Below are 7,001 nucleotides of genomic sequence, written 5' to 3'. Positions count from 1 at the left end.
TCTTTCATGTTAGGATTTAACCGACGTTGCATTTCCCTGGTAGGTTTAGCATTTTCATCAAGATGAATGTAATGCATGCAGTCTATTGGGTTTATACCTTTTATATTCTGATGATGGGGTGAGTTTCTTCTCTGATGGTGCTAGTTGTTCAACTCTTGACTTCCATTTATTAGTGTCCATGGATAGTGCTGAGTCAAGTAAGGCGTTGACCTCATCGACCGACCTGTCAATATCAAAATCCAAACCAAAGTGAGTTAAGCATGTTTGTAAAGGGTCATCACTAAGGTTTAAAAGAAAAGTATTATCAACTAATGTTTCAATTAAATCCACATCGATAATTCTATCATCTACATTGTGAGGTTATTTGGCAATGTTGAAGATGTTTAACTCCATAATCATGTTGTCGAAGGACAACTGCATATTGGTTGAGTGTCAATTACAATGAAATCAACAGGAAACTAAAGCTTGTCTACCTAGATAAGCACGTCCTCTACAATACCACGAGGTATTTTCGTGGACCGATCTGCAAGCTGTAACACCATTGGAGTTGGGTGTAATTCTCTCAGTCCAAGTTTCACGAAAACTGAATAAGGCAACAGATTTACACTAGCTCCTAAATCTAACAAAGCATTCTCAATTGTTTGGTTCCCTATACTACATGAGATAGTGGGGGAGCCTGAGTCTTTGCATTTTAGAGGAATTTTGTGTTGGAGTATAGAACTAACTTTTTCTGTTAAAAATGCATTCTTTTGAACATGAATATTTATCTTTTTAGTACAAAGGTCTTTAAGAAACTTGGCATAAGATGGAACTTGCTTTATAGCATCAAGTAAAGGGATGTTAACGCTTACCTGTTTGAAAATTTCAAGAATGTCACCTGTGGATTTTCCTTTCTCGTAGGTTGGTTTCTTCTTTCTCCTCCGGTGATGAGTCCTCAACATTCACATATACAATTTGATTTTGTTTTGTCACCGGTATCTCCACTTTGTTGTCGTCTTCCTTTCCTTTTAGCAAGGTCATGACTGCTTTGACCTCTCCATGCTGCTGTGGTGAATTGGTACTTGCTTCATGCACTCCTTTAGGATTAGGCACTGGTTGACTTGGAAATTTACCTTTCTTAATAGTCATTGCTAAGGTCTGAACTGAATAAGCAAGTTGTTCCACCATCTTCTCGAGGCTTGAAACTGATTGAGCTTGTGAGTTGAAGCCTGCTCCCAACTCATTTCGTAGTCCATCAATGGTGCGGTTCTGTTGTTCAATCGTGGAGTGAGTAGCATTCCTGAAATTCTGGAATGCATCCTCCCATGGTCTGGGTTGAGAGTAATTTTGGTTCGAATTGTATGGTCTAAATGATGGCTGAGAGGCTTGAGGAATTGGTTGCATTGGTGGAGCTGGAGCTGCTGGTCCATTCTATTAGAATCCTTGAGACTATGAAAAATTGGGATGGTCTCTCCATCCAGGGTTATATGTGTTGGAGTATGGGTTGTAATTTGATGGTTTTCTCATTGCACCTATAGCATTGGCTTGATCTGGATATGAGTCAGGGTCATGTGGTTCTGTTGATGTAGCAGTCGTTAACGATGCTATTTGTCGAGAGCGACCTTCAACCATCTCCTTGACTTCTTTGATTCCCGAAGTTGACTCGCCAATGTGAACCTCATTTACTCCCTTAATTCTTCTAGTATTCCGGAGTGATCGACTCCGTTGTTGGGGATTATCTGCTTGTCATTGGAAAAATTCCCAAATCTCTTATGCACTTTTTGACATTAGCTCTCCTCCACTTGTTGCCATTAGCAATAAAATTCATGGCCTGCTAATCTATCAAGCATTTGATCAATAAATGGTAAAGGAAAATGGTCTTTACGTGTGACAGAATTCAACTTTCTATAATCAATGCATGTTTCGAAAAACTGCTCGTCTTCTCTCTGGGTAAACTCCGAGATTTCCCTGCGAATAGCATTGGTTTTATGCACTGGGAAATATTTATTCAAAAATTTAGTTACAATTTATTCCCATGATGTAATGCTATTGGCAGGCAATGTATTGAGCCATAAACGAGCTCAATCCTTTAGAGAAAATGGAAAATTTTGAGTTTAACATCATCGTCTGAAAAATTCTCATATTTAAATGTTTGACAAACAACATGAAAATCATTCAAATGATTATATGGGTCCTCATTTTCTAGGCCATAGAATGTTGGGAGACAATTTAGCATGCTAGGTTTTAGTTCAAAACTCCTAGCAGCTACATTTGGGTATCTTATACATGATGTACTCAAATTAGCTAAGGGACTAAAATAGTCCTTAAATGGCCTCTCATGTGGTGCTTGTTGTTGTTGCAAATCCATTTCAAATTTATTTTTAACGTGCTTGTATGTGCGAAGTATTTTTTCTAGTTCAAGGTTTATAGGTTCAAGATTAGGTAATAACGACCTACGATCATGCATGCAAGAAACACAAAAATAAATGAGAACAAAACAAATAAAAAATAAAGAAGAAGGAGAAATTACGGTACTAACCTTATCGCGTTATTACAACCTTACTATAAAAATACACACAAAAAAAAAATACGTAAAATAAATTAACTAAAAAAAATTAGTAAGATAAAAAAAAATTACAAAGAAGAAAAAAATAACTTGAAAATTAAATTACAGAATTTTAAAAAAGAGAAAAAGAAAAGAAATACTAACCTCTAAATGCAGATTCACTTTTTTTTTGCTTTTCTTTTTAATAAAAAAATACAAGAAAACAAATAAAAAAAATTATTCACAAAAATTAATTCTAAAAATTAAAATAACTTACCTCCCCGGCAACGGCGCCAAAAACTTGTTGTGCAAATTTTATTGAACTCGCAAGTGCATAAATCTATTGTAGAATAGATTAATGGTGACGAGTGTCGATCTCGCGAGGAGGTGGATTTTAATTATATGTAGAATTAATTTTGTATGAGGGCGGTTGGATTTGTGGTGAAAGTGACTTAGATTATCTTAAATTTGGAATTGAAATGGCGAGAATAAATTGAAGAGAATTCTATTGAAATGTGGCACTTGGGTAGCTGGATCCGTATCAACATGCACCATGGGTTAAATATTCCTTATTAATGCCAATTAAATCATGAGGGGGGAATCCACACCTCATGAACCACACTCTAATCAATATGGTGCTAAGGGCTTATCGTGCCAAATAATAATAACCTTGTACTAGGGAGCCGGTGAAACCAGGGCGGTATCTAGACAAGATTATTATTATTTGTCGACGAGAAGTCAAAACATCCACAAAACCTAGAGGGGAAGAGAAAATAAATTTACCAAATAAAACCCATGACACATGTTGAGACTTCACTTTCAACCCAAGCTTGAAAGAAAATTAGCTACTCATAATTGAACAAGGGGCAAAATAGAAATTTATTAAAATATGTAGAAAATACAAGATAGAGAAGGAATTACATAAAATGGAGTTTAAAAATGGATTCAGAGATATCAAATTGGGGGGGGGGGGAGCCCCCCTTTTTATAGATACATTGAGTAAATCATGGCCATCGGATTAAAAACAGTTTGGACGCTTAGAATTACGCCACGTCATCAGTCAACAGTACGCGGTTTGAACAGTAACACGATTTTGACCCGTATTGAACAGTGACGCGGTTTGGTTGAAAATAATCTTGTGTGATGCATGTACCGTACGCGCGATTTTTGATCCATTGATATGCTGCCACGTCACCAATCAACAGTGCATAAGAATTTTAGTCCAATAGGATCGTGACACCTCATCAGTCAATGCCATGCCATCGATCCGTGTATGTGAACAATGTCATGAACAGTAATGTAGACAGTACCGTACATGTGAATAATGCCATTTTTTCTTTTATGCTTCTCCTAAGGTTTTCGACCGTCCTGAGTTCAAAAGTGATGTCTGTTTTACCGTCTGATCTCTCGTTTATTGTGAAATGACTATGATGCCCCTAAAATACATAAAATACTTAATTAAAATAAAACACACATAATTAAATTACAAGAAGTTTAAATACATAAAAGTAAGAGTTGTTAGTAAAACTTGAAATGTAAAATGACGATTTTCTCCTTTATAAATATACATTTTCTAAAACTCAAGACATAGGCCTTACACTGTCCAAAGTGTGTGTGTAACACCCAGCCCGAACTCCGAGGGCAAATCTGACCACAACTCACATATGAATTTAAATAACTCTTTACAAACGATAAAATTCGAGCCTCAAATACAAAAGTTAGCGGAATAACTTAAAAATTTAGCCGAACCATCTACCATCTTCAACTTCTCACTCATCACGAATCAATCCTGACTTCTGAAAACTGAATCACAATGAACTATAATGAGTATAAAACTCAGTAAGCAAACTAGTTTTTCTTATACGAAAGTACATACATACTTATACATAATGCAGATGGATGATATGTCATGATCTTTTGGAAATATTGTAAAATAAATTCATCAAAATCTCTTTCTGTCGCTTTCAAACTTTCATATTTTCTTTCATTGAAATACATATTCTGCAATTGTGGCACTTTGTGCTGTGCGTGGCACTTTCCACCATGTGTGGCACTTTGCGACGCTTTGACCCTCAAGAGGTGGCCCCCGCATAGTCTCAAGAGGTGGCCCCCAATGCAAAATCTCATAAAACAGAATTCTCATTTGCTAAAATCCACTTTCTCATTCATAGAAAACTCAATGTATTTTCGTGCTCATACCAATGAACCATCACACATACATATGCCCATGTACATAATCACGCCCAATACATAGCAACACATCACATAAACACATTAGCAGAGACATATAAATCCATATTCGTACATATCAAAGTAGGCCTTTCATACAAGTCAAACATATGTATTGTTTATTGTGATTCATTTTAAAGTCTAGTTTACTTACCTCTTGGCATCCTCATGTAACAAATGCGTACTGATATCATCAACCTAAAATCATCAATAAATCCTCATAATATATAATCAAATCTCAATCATAAACTCTAATGTCCTCAAATATCTCAATTTAAACAACTCCTAAGCTCAACCTCAAATGTTCTCAATTATCGGCCCTCAAAACATAACAGTCCATATTCTCTGATTTGTAATAAATTATTCCCTTATTGGAATAATCTAAAATTTTACAGGCCATATGCTGACACATTGAAAGTTCATTGATAAAAACTTCATAACATAATTCCTTCAAAAACGATTGAAAATAATTGATGTTTCACACATCATCAATATTGTCAAACAGTTTTCTGTTTTGAACACACTTGCTTTAAAAATACAAAACAATTTATTTCGTTATCATAAAATCATGAAAAATTACAGAATCATACTAGCCATATATAAAAATCATTGGTCCAGATTTCATAAGTTTTGAAGAAGTCTAGCTATGGTAAAACTAATTTCGCAATTCACGTTATTCATTGCAATCATAAATTTCCAGGTTTTCAGACTTGACTTTGAAAAATCATAATTAATTGAAATCTTATCCGATTAACTTGAAACAAGTTGCAAAGCGTTCTAGACGATGTCTAGTTTAACATATCCAAAAATCAGAATCAAAATCAATTTGTACAAATTACTATAATTTTCGTAATAATTCACTGTCAGCATATTTCTATAAAATCTTAAGTTTCTACTTCTATTGCAATCATACTTCTCCATAACGAATTAATAAAAACCAAGAATTAAAAATTACCTGCAAATCCAAATCTTCTCTCAACAATACGCAATTCAAATTATGCAATTTGATCTCATGTGTTGTCGTGGCAGAACAAAGAAGAAGAAGAAGAAGAAGACTTTCTTCTTCTCTTTTTCTTTTCTTTTCTCTCTTTTCTCTCTATCTCTTCTCTCTCTTTTGTCATTTTTTTTTTGTCTTAGCGGATTTCTCCTTCTTCCTCTCTCATAATGGAAAAGACATCTTGTTCTATTTATACTAGGGTAAAAGGGATCACTAAAAACTAAAAAGACTTAAATACCCTTAGGAAATTTGGGGTATTACAGTGTGTGTCACTTTATTCAAGTTCTATAGGTGCTGCCGCATCACACAGACATTACACATAACTCAAAGATAGAACCTAAGTACATTCATATCTAAGGAAGTAGAAGTCACAAATAGGTTTAAACTGTGCTACAACAAAGTTTTTTTTTCTTTTTATTTAGTCAAATTCTCTTTAATGTATCATTATTGATTTTTCATGTGAATGTCTATCACTTGTAATAATGGCACCCAATTACTTAACCAATGTACATATCAAAGTTGTTGCAGCAATGTTATAATATAGTCTTATCTATAGACACTTTTAACTTAAGGCTGAACACGGGGCTCATAAACAGACCTGACTACTCAATATCTTAGACAGAGGACCTTTCTCTTTTTTTCTTTTCTTTTTTGTTTTTGTTTTAGTTGCTATAGTAATGCTCATAGCTCTTACTGCCTTTTTACTTAAGTCTGCATATAGGGTACATACTCAGCCTTGATTACTCAGCAACTTAAGCCATTGAAGCATAATTTATGATAAATCTAAAAAATCCCCCCCCCCCCCAAACTTGAGATATTTTCTAACTTTTTTGGTCTTTCTGGCTTTGCTACAGTATACTCACAAACTCAACCAAAGCCTAATGGTAAAGAGAGAGCTTCAACATTCATCTATAAACTATCCTTACTTGGCAGTCGTTCATTCTCACATTTAACACACAATTTATCCTCATTGGGTTTTATAATCCACTAACAACTACTGGATAACAGAGCTACACACATAACACAAACAGTCAAACACATGCATTAATAAACACATTACATTGTAGGACAACCCCCTCAAACTTGAGAGGTGTTGTGTCCTCACAAGTACACAACATAAAGCAAAGACAAACATGCATACACTAACAATAAAGAAATACAAAATAAAGAATCGAAAATAAATAAAAGAAAAGAAACGTTTCAGAAGTTGGAAAATTAAATTGGGTTGGCAGGGGATACTCCCTTGTTGTT

Source organism: Citrus clementina, unplaced genomic scaffold (assembly GCF_000493195.1).
Source record: "Citrus clementina cultivar Clemenules unplaced genomic scaffold, Citrus_clementina_v1.0 scaffold_1, whole genome shotgun sequence".
Taxonomy (NCBI): domain Eukaryota; kingdom Viridiplantae; phylum Streptophyta; class Magnoliopsida; order Sapindales; family Rutaceae; genus Citrus; species Citrus x clementina.
This window is presented reverse-complemented; position numbering follows the sequence as displayed.